The sequence below is a fragment of the Lolium rigidum genome, chromosome 1 (assembly GCF_022539505.1).
Source record: "Lolium rigidum isolate FL_2022 chromosome 1, APGP_CSIRO_Lrig_0.1, whole genome shotgun sequence".
Taxonomy (NCBI): domain Eukaryota; kingdom Viridiplantae; phylum Streptophyta; class Magnoliopsida; order Poales; family Poaceae; genus Lolium; species Lolium rigidum.
In genome coordinates, this window is record NC_061508.1 from 333,840,932 (window position 1) to 333,853,972 (window position 13,041).

Sequence of the window (13,041 nt, forward strand, 5' to 3'; positions counted from 1 at the left end):
GTTTGACTAAATATTACTTTAAATATATAAAGATTGTTTGTATGAAATTAACTTTATTAGAAAGTGCTTTTCAATACGAATCCAACGATACTACTTACATATAATATTACTAAGATTTTGTTGCTCAATTTTTATGGTCAAAGTTCGTCTTGGAATACGCGTGCGTCTTATTCCTTGGGACGGAGGTAGTAGTATTCAGCAGCTGATCTTCCATAATATAATATAAATTCGCCAAGGCTAGGAATTAATTCCAAATATTATACTTCCTCCAGATCTAAATATTTGTTGTGGGATCAATCAATCTAGACAAGTTTACCCTATATTTTTACTAAGGTTGCGACAATTCTTTTGAGCCTAAGAGAGATAGGCAGACCCGTTTCTTCCTTGGGTAATCTTAATCCTGTTTCGTATTCCAAGGAAACTGCCCAAATGCAGAAATGGATAGCAGGAGAAGCTGATGGTAGCATAATGGGATGAGAAGCAAACATGCAACAAGGAGCACGGATTATCTCATCGCTTACATGGGAAAAGAAGGTGTTGTTGATTTTGGATGGCAAGTTGAGATGGAACAATATCTCATAGTACTACAATCATTACTTGATCCTATGGATCCTGTAAGGCACACCATGATGGCCTAGCTCCACATTGGTTTCAAATTTCCAGCTGAACATAGTGTGCCTGCACACACACCATGGATAACTAGGTGTAGTTGTAGATGTTTATCTAGATTACTTTTCTACTCTCGCATGCAAAACTGTGTAGCTAGTTAAGCAATAAAATTTCAAATTTTTGCCATGACCTGTACTATCATTGTGCATTCCGATAACAACATCAAATAATAACGTGCATCACTGTCAAACATCACGAAAGCAAGGCTAACAGCAAACACACATATGTAGACAGCCCAGATTCTCAAGTAACAAATGGCAACAAAAACGTGCAGCATGCAGCTACACATCACCGGCAAAACAGAGCTAACAAACTGTGAAACAAATAAAAACAACACTGATTCTAGGCCAAACAAATGGCGACCCATTGCAGCATTTCACCTTCAAATCACTAGTACCTAACCAACCCACATACTTCAACATCAGTGAAAGCATTGAACAAACAAAGCATGTTGGATCAGGCGGCCATAGCTCACTCCTTCCTCCTGTTCTCCCCTTCATGACCGAGCATCATGCTAATCTCTTACCCGCGTACCACTCCAGCGTCATGACCAACTAGCACTGGTTGGTTGGACAAAGCTCGGCCATCCATCACCTGCATGACAACAAACTACAAGAAACTGTTACACAAATGAGATTTACTAGGCTAGGCCAGACATCAAAATGTAGGGGCGCAAAAGAATATTCGACATGAGATAAACGTACTGTCAAGTAAGAATAGGGACATATAGTAGTTTCCACAAACAGAAAGTGCAACGCTGTACTTATCTACGTTTTCATGTTCCTACAGTAGTTGTTATTATGTATGTACCCCTCTAGAGAGGTACAAATAAACTCTAAGAGCTATTTTTTAAAGACATTGTTATAGCCAAAGAAAAGGAATAGCTAAGTTTCACATGTTCCTAATCCAACAATGAATAATATCAAGCAACATTGATAGTCCAAAGTTCACATCTAGCACATAATCTTGTCAAACTACAAAGTACCATAGGCATAGTATGATCTAGAAAAGCATGTAGTAGGGGCTTAGGATTGTCTAATTACTACCTAGTTCCCATTATGATCTCAATAGACCCAAATGGATGAATCTTAACTTTCTCCGCTGATTACTTGTTTTATCTAATAACTGTTTCCGTCCATCGTTCCGAATCTCACTTTGGTTGTTTGCAATGGTAACTAAATGTGCGGCTTTCCTTCGAAGTGCTACTTCCAAAAAGGTGAATTATACTTATTAACAGAGGATTTTTTGCACAAGATAAATTGTTTCCATCAGCAAGAGAACTAAAGGTTTTTACCAACGAAAACTATGCATTATCGTATTATACACACTTTTTCATATTATCTGTACCATTGGGGAGCAGTCTCAGCTAGTGTGGATATAAATCGCAGTCCAACAACTAGAGAGCTACCTCAAATGTGGAAAACTTGGTGATGTTTTCTTCACTGTGTACACATTAACAGGGAAAATGAAACAGATTTTTGCAATAATACAAGCAATAGAATGGATATTATTGGCCAATTCCGGTGAGCAAACTGTTAAGGAAAAGAACTGACGTAACAAAACAAAAGAAAAATAACTAACCCCAAATTACAGACGATCCCTTCTCCCAGCTGGCGGCATTGCTCCCTTCTCCCAGCTCCAGCCGCTCTATGTTGCCAACAGGTAGACATTCCCTGCCACCACAAGAACAATGATGATTAATACTTAGTTCCAAGCAGTTTCTAGGAAAACCAATTGAAGTCCATCATATGGCCAAAATAAAGGTATTGTAATCGACCAATTTCTCTGGCAACTGCAAACATATATATGGTCAAGATACTCTTAGTGACTGCAGACTGGATGCTTATGATGGCAATTAAATCTCCAATCATCCAGGACTAGTCCAAAACACAGATTTGTATTCTTAATAGTACTAGATTCCCTCAACAAGCACACATCCAGAATTAAGCAACTGCAGCTACGCAAATTTATAAAGGCACATTCTGGTTACTCAAACATATATGTGCATTCTACTCCCTACATTAGTCTAAAGCACAAATCTATAAGATCACAAGATATCCTCAACGCAACACCCCAATTTACCAAAAGAGAAAGAAAGCTCAAACATCAGGGTACCAAAACCAAACACTCAGCTGCAAGTTGAAAAATGGCATGCAGTTGGAGGCACACATGTTGTACGAACTATGAACTTGCACATTTAAGTTAACTACTCAACTCCAATGTTTTCAGTCATCTTTACTTGTAACACACACAGTAGACAATACCAAACCAAAGGTTGATAATACACTGACAACGAACAGGGAAAAATAAGATGATAGATGCGGTCAGAGCAACCACGTGTAAGAGAGGAAACGCCCGTCTGCAGACAATGCACATGCAGATTAGGAGTGACAGAATAATCTCAGCCTAAATCACTCAGCTGCAACAACTTGCTGCTCCAATCGATGACGCGACTTGGCGGAGGCAGAGCTGCTGCAGACGGCATTCATCCCAGCCCTTCCCCTAACCTGACCCCGGACCGGCGGCACAAGTGCTGGAAGGCCAAACAGCAGAAGCCACATCTACTACCACTGGGCAATAAGGAAAACCATCTACTACCTTCAGAATCGGTTCAAGTAACAACTCAAATGTAACATGAAACTCAATATAGATTGTGATAAACATTTTTGAATGATTTTATATGCGGCGGGGAAGATTGCAACCACAGAGTTACAGCAGCAACAGAATTCACAAAACCTACCTAATCATCATGGAAGTATCCATAAATTAAGTCGCATTCATTTGCAAATTTTTAAGTTCATATAACTATGCTTGGTGATTGCACTTTTTCTTTTATCATGAAACGATGATTACTGATCAGTTAACAATCATCACATGTCTCATAATGTAGCTTACATCCTATGTTAGGGATTATAAGGCATGAGCGCTTTTTTAAAATTGTTAGAGATTACAAGGCCTTTCTAATTTCTTGTCATCTATCTCAATGCACGTTTTCTTTTTTCTCTCTCTTCTCTAATGTATGTGAAACAATTGGCACATGTAGTAATTAAGAAGGGGGGTCTACGAAATTTCTTGGTCCTTGCAAATTAGCCCTAGGAATACAGTTCAACACAGATCCCCTAAATAATGTTTTAATGATATAATTAAACATGAAGTCACATCGACCTAACCCTAAGAAAAGATAATCAAGTTTTTATGCATCCCCCAATATGAGACCGAAATCATCAGCAAAATCTTAGAACCCCAAGCTTCTCCAGATTTTACCCAAAACAAGAGTTCAGCAAACATCAACTTCCTAGTAGACGTAACACATGTATCTCCTAGATATATATGAAACCTGAAAAGAAAATGAAAAAAAAAACACTAGAGGAAATACATATGATGTGCTAGTCACATAAATAAAAAACATTGAGTTGACAGGAACACTAATGGTCCATCTTTGCCTCTTTAGAATGTTTCAGGAAATAAAAGGTGATTTATCGGCTGTAATAACATGTATGTTTCTATCCATGTTAATATCAAAGAAGATTATTAAATCATGATAACTTCTTAAGAAATATCAAACTTCATTTTGAAACTTGATCTGTTGGGGGATAATATTTCAGGAAAGGAAATACAATGGTCATCATCATTCTCTTATCAAGCAGTCATCAACTCATCCTGATGAATAAAGCCATGCATCATTTGGCTCCGACCATGACAATCATGCCAGCTAGTTTAGAAAACACTAATACAACTTAATCAACGGTCCAAGCTAGGACACCAACTGGTGCTATTTAGCAGCCTGTCAAGTTTAAAAAATTGGGAGAACTGGAAGAACAATTCAGGAGAAAATCATGCTTTAACAAGAGTTATCGCTCTATAGTAGGTATTGACAGGCATGTACTACCTTTGTTCATCCCTAATGGTTCATCATGGAAATCCTCTGTCCAGGGATCTTCCTTGGGCCAAACGTAGACAGTGGTTGATGATGAGAACACTAGCTGCAGGTCAGGTTGCAAGCGGGGCGGGATATCCCGCCACGCCGCTGGGCCGCCCCGCAAAAAAAGCCCACGCGGCGCCGCTAAACAGCCCGCAAACCTACTCGCGAGACAAAGCGGTCATCCCGCCTGGCCCGCTAGAAAACCGCAAAACTGCATAACCCGCAAGACCCCTCGTCCAGACGCGAACGCTCCCTAGTCCTCACCCTCGTTGACCAAGAAAGATTGGACGATGCCCCGACCTCCGTCGATGCCCCGACCTCCTCTTCCCACCGCCCTCCCTCCGCAGGCTCTCTCTCGCAATTCCTGATGGAGAGGTTGACGGCGGCGCGGCCGCCATCTCCACATCAGGACCTACATCAGCGCCGCCGCTCGCAGTTCCTCCATCCAGATCGGCGCCCCAGCTCACAGTTCCTCAATTGACATCGGCGCCCCCGCTCGCAGTTCTTGATGGAGTGGCCGACGGCGGCGCCGCCGTCATCTCCACATCTGGACCTACAAAGGATCTCTGCAATCGGGACATACAAAGGATCTCCAAGAACAAAGGATCTCTGCCATCTTCAGAAATCACTGCAGCTGCAAATCAAGGTATGTGACCCACAGATCTCCAAGGATCAGCTAGACTCCTGTAGTCCTGTATGTCATTTGATACTAGACGTATTTCTGCTGCTTTGCGTTTTCATTCCAGGCAGCTAGCTACTTGCGAAGTTGGGATCGATCAGCTAGCTAGCTATAGCAGTCTACGCGGACTAATGCGGGATGACGCGGGATTAAGGAGTGTCCCGCGCTACTTATAGCGGTTTGTTGCGGCAAGGTGCGAACGACCCGCAATCCTAACACAATCCCGCGTCGCTCTGTAGCAGTTAACCGCAACCCGCCCCGCTTGCAACCTGAGCTGCAGGGATCAAATGAGAAGAGTTTAATATCCTGACAAGATAATGATACAAAAAAATTCGTGTCAAAAATACATAAACTTGCAAACAACCTTTATTGTAAAGAGAGATAAGTGAGAAGAATACTATATGCTTTGGCAACAGGATGATACGCTAACAAAGGAAGTAAAGACAACAGTCCAAAGTTGTGAAAAACAAAGACACATAATTGGTCTCGATATGATCAAGCCAAAAGCTACAAACAGATCAAGATTTGCTAAGAAGCTCGTGCCCAGCTCTCACAGTAAATGGTTGTACAAATCGTTCGACTTTCACGGAAACTGTTGCAGGTTTCTGAGATGGTGGTAATGCAAGACAAAAACAAAGAAAACCAACTTGGTAATTAAAGGAGCAGTAAAAATTAAGGACTCACCAATCCGCTCGTTTGGAGAATCTCCACTTTCTGTTGAATCAGAGCTGCCAAAAGAACGGCTTCATGTAGTCAGAAAAATATCCTTACAATCATCAGAACCGTTTTGACTCAATATGTGTCTTTCTGGGACTTTGCCACTGTCTGCATCCCATCGATGATGACTTTTAATTGGCTCAGTGTTTGCAACATGTTCTTCAGCTGTGAGATCAACACGGAGTTAACAAAAACTCAGAGACGCTATAAAATGCAGAATGAACAATCAATCTTAGGTTCATTACTTCACTAGCATTTTCAGATATTTGGTATCCAAATATTAGTAACACATTGACCAAGGATCTATTAAGTAGCAGAAGACTAACACACCTTGCGAGCAATACAACTTTACGAGAATATCTAACATCAAAGGTTTATGTTCAAATTTAGTAGTTAACAATAATACAAGAGAGTACAGAGCACATGTGCCTGCCCCAGCTAAACTAAATTGCACACTCTCAGGTGCAACAGGATTATTTTTTATATAAAACAAGACATGCTAACACAAATAAGTTTTAACAAAGAAGATATTTTTCCATGCCTCCTCCTCCGGAGGCTCAACAAAGAAGAGATTTTTTTCAATCATATCGGGGGCAGAAGATTAAATCATAGTTGCCTCATAGCATATAATTAACCTTTCTCCACAGCTATGGTTACAACACAATAATGAAAAAAGTGAAGAATAAGTACATGCCTCATAACAAAACTTTCCTATATGAATCAACGCTTGGCTGAAAAATGATCCAAACAGATGGCGAGCTTCATAATATAATTCTTGAAAGTATACATCAACATAACAATCTCGTTCCAAGTTAATGGAACATCACTACAAAGTGAATTCCAGAATTATCTTGTGTTAAAGACGTCAAAATCTTTACAAAGCAAGAAAATACTATATGAATCAACGCTTGGCTGAAAAATAAGTACATGCCTCATAACAAAACTTTCCTATATGAATCAACGCTTGGCTGAAAAAATGATCCAAACAGATGGCGAGCTTCATAATATAATTCTTGAAAGTATACATCAACATAACAATCTCGTTCCAAGTTAATGGAACATCACTACAAAGTGAATTCCAGAATTATCTTGTGTTAGGTTAGGAAACATAAATTTACACATTGGATAAATTTACACATTGGATCAGACCTGGGAACTAGCATGATTTTCCAACGGGATACCTTCTTTGAGCTCTTCTCAGATGATGACAGTGACCAAGCTGCTCCCCACGGACATCGCACGACCCCTGCGGCGCACCACCAAGCCTCGCTAGACAATTGTGGCTCCCTGCATAATTTCAGTAAACTAAAATAAAAATGTAGAACAATGTGTGAGGCAAAATATAGGGTAGAAAAAAAAACAGAGCATGCATAATTAATCAAGCAACTTGTCCTGCCACACCTTCCCATCAGTATGCCATTCATGTACCACGGTTTGATGTTAGGACTGAGCCATTTATGTATGCGACCAAAGTAAGAATATAAAGGTTGACTACGAGCTGATCCCCAGCAGTTCTTCTTGAATTACAAATAGTACCTCAAAAGCTTGTAGCAATAACAACTAGATCGATGTGCAGGCATACAGAAGAATATAACAAGGCCGCTTTTGACTTGCTACAACATACTAGTAATTAACAAAGACATGACATGCAGAAACTGAATTCTTGTTAATGCTTCTGCTATATACCCATACCAGGCAAATCAAGAAATACAAGACTAACTCCAGGTTACAGCAAAACGAAGTTAAAAGCACCATTCTACATACCAAACTATGGTAAGCTATCCAGTCTCGAGTTGCAGCACACCCTCAATCAGCATTTAACATTCAGAATTATAAATTAAAAAGAAGTTTGTTTGTTCTTTTCGAGAAAAGAATTCAGAATGAGGAGCCTGCGGCAGCCGGTCAACATCTTCAGAACGCTATCCGACCGGACGTCCTACTTGCCGGCAACCAAACACAACAATCAGTCTGATTTTGAATTGGTGTGTGTGTGTGAGAGTGTGTTTCACTCAAGTTGTGCTTACGAAAAGAGAGAATAATGAATTTAAGCAAGACAGAGAGAGGGATATAACTTTTTCTGTTTCTTCTTGTATGAAGGCTGCAACCTGAGCATCTCGCTACAATATGTTGGTTCACTCTGCCATCACCATCCCATCAGTAGGGATGGCATTCATGTACCACAATATGTTGTTAATACCGAGTCATTTTTGTATGCAACCAAAGTAACAAAATAATGATTTAGAAATAGTACCTCAAAAGCTTGTAGAAATAGAAGCTAAATCGATGTGCAGGCATACGGTAGAATATAACAAGGTCGCTACAGCATAGTAATTACATAGATATGATGTGCAGAAACTGGATATGTTGTTAATGCTCTTGCTATATACCTCACCTGGCAAATCAAGAAATACAAGACTAACTCCACGTTACAGCAAAACAGAGTTAAAAGCACCGTTCTACAGACCAAACTGCAGTAAACTATCTAGTCTGGAGTTGCAGGCTAGAAGCACACCACAATCAGAATTCAACATTCAGCATTATAATTTAAAAATAAGTTTGTTTCTTCTCTTTGATAAAAGAATTTAGATTTAGGAGCCAGAGTCAGCTGGTCAACATCTTCATAACACCATCAGACCGGCCATCCTACTTGCCGGCAAGCAAACACAACAATCAATCTGATTTTTAACTAATGCGTGTGTTTGACACAAATTGTTATCATGAAGAGAGAGAATAATAAATTTAACCAAGAGGGAGAGACCGGTATACCTTTTCCCGTTTCTTCTAGGATTAAGGCTGTGACCTGAGTACCTCGCTACTGGCAAGCTGGTACACACGGATAAAGGAGGACGCCTGCTGCTCCGCATCCATGTTACCCTCTGGACCCTGCTAGAAATTGACGGCCACCTGGCCGCCTTGATGCATGCCATGCAGATTGTGCAGCAAACATGGACCTGCATATCCAAACAAGAGGCTTTGCTTTAGTGAAATGAATTTTCATCTACCAATACGTGCACACTTTCTCTACTGCCTATGCAAAAGGAAACATTTTTCGCAAGATTTCTTGTGCATTTCATAGACGGTTCAGAGTTTGTTCTAATAAATAATAGTTGAACTTTGTACTCCGTAGCACAACATTGTTAGCCGCAATATATACAAAGAGACCAGGAATACATGGATCAGCAACCAACATAATTTTAGTCCGGTCAATCATTTAGTATGTTAAAGAAGACATAGCCAGAGAATGTTACAAATGTTAGCATACTAATGTTTCATGATTTATTTATAGCAGAATGAACCAACTAGTGTGTTCAAAAGTTTCAGAAGCTTAAAAAATTAGAATAAGAAGCATAAAAAAAAGTTTCAGCTATTATTCCTCACTGGGATATTAGGAGGTCCTGCACGTGTGCATAGAACATGAACAACTAGAGCTGCAATTGTGCTCCCATGAAACAAAATAAAAAAATAAATAAGGATCTAAGTGTCCACCTAAATGTCAAGATGTAATCTTTTTAACAAAATAATCGATACAGGCAGTCCAACCAGTAGCAAAAATTCCGTTGAGAGATAACAACTTATCAATGTTCTAAATATTTATCAAGGAAGAAATGTAGAACAATATGTGAGGCAAAATATAAGATAAAAAATAGAGCATGCATAATTAATCAAGCAAGTTGTCCGGCAATCACCTTCCCATCAGTATGCATGCCATTCATGTACTAAGGTTTGATGTTAAGGCTGGGCCATTTATGTATGCAACCAAAGTAACAATATAAAGGTCGACTACGAGCTGATCCTCAATATTTCTTCTTGATTTACAAATAGTACTTCAGAAGCTTGTAGCAATAACAACTAATAGATGTGCAGGCATACAACAGAATATAACTAGGCCGCTTTGACTTGCTACAACACAGTAGTAATTAACATAGACATGACATGCAGAAATTGGATTGTTGTTAATGCTACTGCTATATATCCTTACCAGGCAAATTAAGAAATACAAGACTAACTCCAGGTTACAGCAAAACATAGTTAAAAGCACCATTATACATACCAAACTAGGGTAAACTATCCAGTATCGAGTTGCAGCACACCCTCAATCAGCATTCAACATTCAGAATTATAAATTAAAAAGAAGTTTGTTTGTTCTTTTCGAGAAAAGAATTCAGAATGAGGAGCCAACATCTGCCCGTCAACATCTTCAGAACGCCATCCCACCGGATGTCCTACTTGCCGGCAACCAAACACAACAATCAATCTGATTTTCAATTGGTGTGTGTGTTCCACTCAAATTGTGCTTACGGAAAGAGAGAAGAATGAATTTAAGCAAGACGGAGAGAGGGATATAACTTTTTCTGTTTCTTCTTGGATGAAGGCTGCGACCTGAGCACCTTGCTACCATCCTGCTGCTACACACGGACAAAGGAGGACTTCCGCTGCTCCGCATCGATGCTACCCACTGGACCATACTCAAAATTGCCAGCCACCTGGCCACCTTGATGCATCCCATGCAGATGGACCTTCATATACGAATGAGAGGCTTTGATTTAGTGAAATGGATTTCCATCTACCAATAAATGCACACTTTCTCTACTGCCCATGCAAAAGGAAACTTTTTTTTGCAAGAATATGATAGGAGGAGGAAAGAGAGCTCACAGGAGCAGCTTGCTGGGGAGGTGGCCGTCACCGTCAGCATGAGCCCGAGAACGTGGCCGTCGGCAACATCAGCTCTGGGAGAAACAGGACCTTGACAGCAACAACGTTGGCGGCGGAGGAGGTACGGGACCAGCGGGCGTGCTGCTCTGAGAACTTGCACATTATCTCCACCGATTAGACCGACCCGTCCATTTTGCCCATGCCCAAAAAAGAATGCAGTAGAGTCAATACAAATATTCAGTTTAATGATTTCTTGTGCATTTCATAGACGGTTCAGAGTTTGGTATGCTAAATAGTAGTTGAACTTTGTATTCCATACCCCAACAGAGCTAGGCGCAATATATACAAAGAAACTGAGAATACATGGATCAACAACCAACATAATTTTAGTTCGGTCATTCATTTATCATGTTAAAGAAAACATAGCCAGAGAATGCCAATATTAGCATAACAAAGTTTGATGATTTATTTATAACAGAGGGAATCAACTAGTGTGTTCAAAAGTTTCAGCTATTATTCCTCATTTGGATATTAGAAGTTGCTGCAAAGTGAACAGCTAGAGCTGCAATTATGCTCACATGAAACAAAACAACAAATAAGTAAGGATCTGGCCGTACACCTGAATGTCAAGATCAGTACCGAAAATTCCATTGAGAGATAACTACTTAACAAGATCTTAAATATTTTCTATAAGATCAAATGCACAGCAGCAGATCCTAAATCTACAGGAAGCATGGCTAGTAACCAATCTTTGCTACAGTCTACAGGAGGCATGGCTAGTAGACAGATAACAAGGTCAATATTTCCTCAAATTATAGGCTATAGCTGGCACTAACCAATCTGAACTCCAAATATGTAAAACCGGTGGATAAAACAAGTAGTAGTTACATAAGTGGGTAATACAAAAACTAAGAGGCAAACAAGGTCGTTAGAAACACATATTCAAATGCCAGTGACAACTAAAACAACAAATGCCACTTGATTGACCTGCAGTACATGTCTTGATTCATACATTAGATTATTTTTATATTTTCAATCATGTTCCTCTTGCATCCAAAAGAGTTGGTGTGAGCCATAAATGATTATGTCAAAATAGAGATGGATTTTTTGAAATCCTAAAATTTCAAACACATGAAGTACCTCTCGCCATTCAACTAGAAAGTGCACTTATATACTGTAGGAAGAAGACTTTCAATAATAGGAAAGGTACACCTATAGATCCAACAAGTTGCACAATACTGATGAAAAGGGGTAGGTACGTCTTGTTTTCAAAGATAACATCTCTTTCTCAAAAGATAATTCAAGGGAAGAATGGTGCGGCAAGATTATACCTCAAATACTTCACTGATGTAAGAAAGTAAATTACAAGATACATGAGTGGCAAATTGTTCTAGAATAAGAAAACATATTCCAACCTAAAAATTTAATAATCAATTGACCATATGCTCAAGTATATTGGGATGAACACCAACTAAACAGATGTAAAAACTAAAACCTACAAATCAAAATGCACTGAACCCAGAAAAATGATGACCTGTGCAACATACAAGGAGGTGTAGAAAATGCCGTCAAAGCTGATTGGACAAGACTACAACATGAAGGGAAACATAAAATAGAAAAACAGAGCACTGCTCTAAATCCATCCATATATACATGTCAGCCTTGTAACTGAAGAAGATTTGATGCCACCCCGTACTTTTCCATGAGACAAAGCAATATCTGTTTGATCAAATTAAAGAAAACCGATACAAGCACAAATCCATATCTTATGATCTAAGATGTTTCGTGGAAAATATGCAAGTATGGACCTGCCTATGCGCACATCACATTATACCTACTGAAAGGGATTTCCATCTATTGCATAGGTGCACACCCAAGCTACTGCCTACACAATCAACCGAACAGGAAAATCCATTTTTAGCAAGAAGAACAGATGTGGGAGGGGAAGATGAAGCTCACCATTAGTAGCTTGTTGGGGAGGTGAACGGCAGCAGCTTGTCAGGGACGTCACCGATGGGCAGGTGTTCTGGGATGGCCGGAAGTCACCGTCTTTTTCTCCATGGTTTCAGCACTGCAGGCTATGCATAACTGGAAGCAAAGAATGCAAATAGTGAGCACATCTATTTCATATACATCTACTACTGTCTATGCACATGAGAAGTTATGAATGATTGAAATGGATTTCCATCTTCCGTACAAGCTTTCTCTACTCCCTACACCAGCTTGATTTGCTGGAACGTTTAGCTGAAGGCCATTACTCATGCTTGCTAGACTGAGCAATGTATGGTAGTTCAAAAAACCATATATATTATTAACCAACTTTGAGTAGCCAAGCAATCTGAATGTTCTATCAACAGAAGTAGCTAGCAGCCCTATTGATCCAACAAGTTTCACAATATTG

The 13,041-nt window shown here is 39.7% G+C and overlaps 1 long non-coding RNA gene across 2 annotated transcripts; it reads right to left on the reverse strand.

Annotated features, from left to right (window-relative positions):
• Positions 1-892: 892 nt before the first annotated feature.
• On the reverse strand, positions 893-12,586 carry LOC124700176. Of its 2 annotated transcripts, XR_007001667.1 has the most exons (9): positions 10,641-12,586; positions 8,754-10,504; positions 8,239-8,379; positions 8,060-8,124; positions 7,169-7,274; positions 5,955-6,152; positions 4,559-4,652; positions 2,251-2,342; positions 893-1,263 (listed from the first exon to the last, which is right to left on the reverse strand). It is a non-coding gene; the product is annotated as an uncharacterized LOC124700176 (long non-coding RNA). The 2 variants fall into 2 exon arrangements; XR_007001666.1 differs by lacking the exon at positions 4,559-4,652 and having other exon boundaries at positions 7,169-8,124.
• Positions 12,587-13,041: the final 455 nt, after the last annotated feature.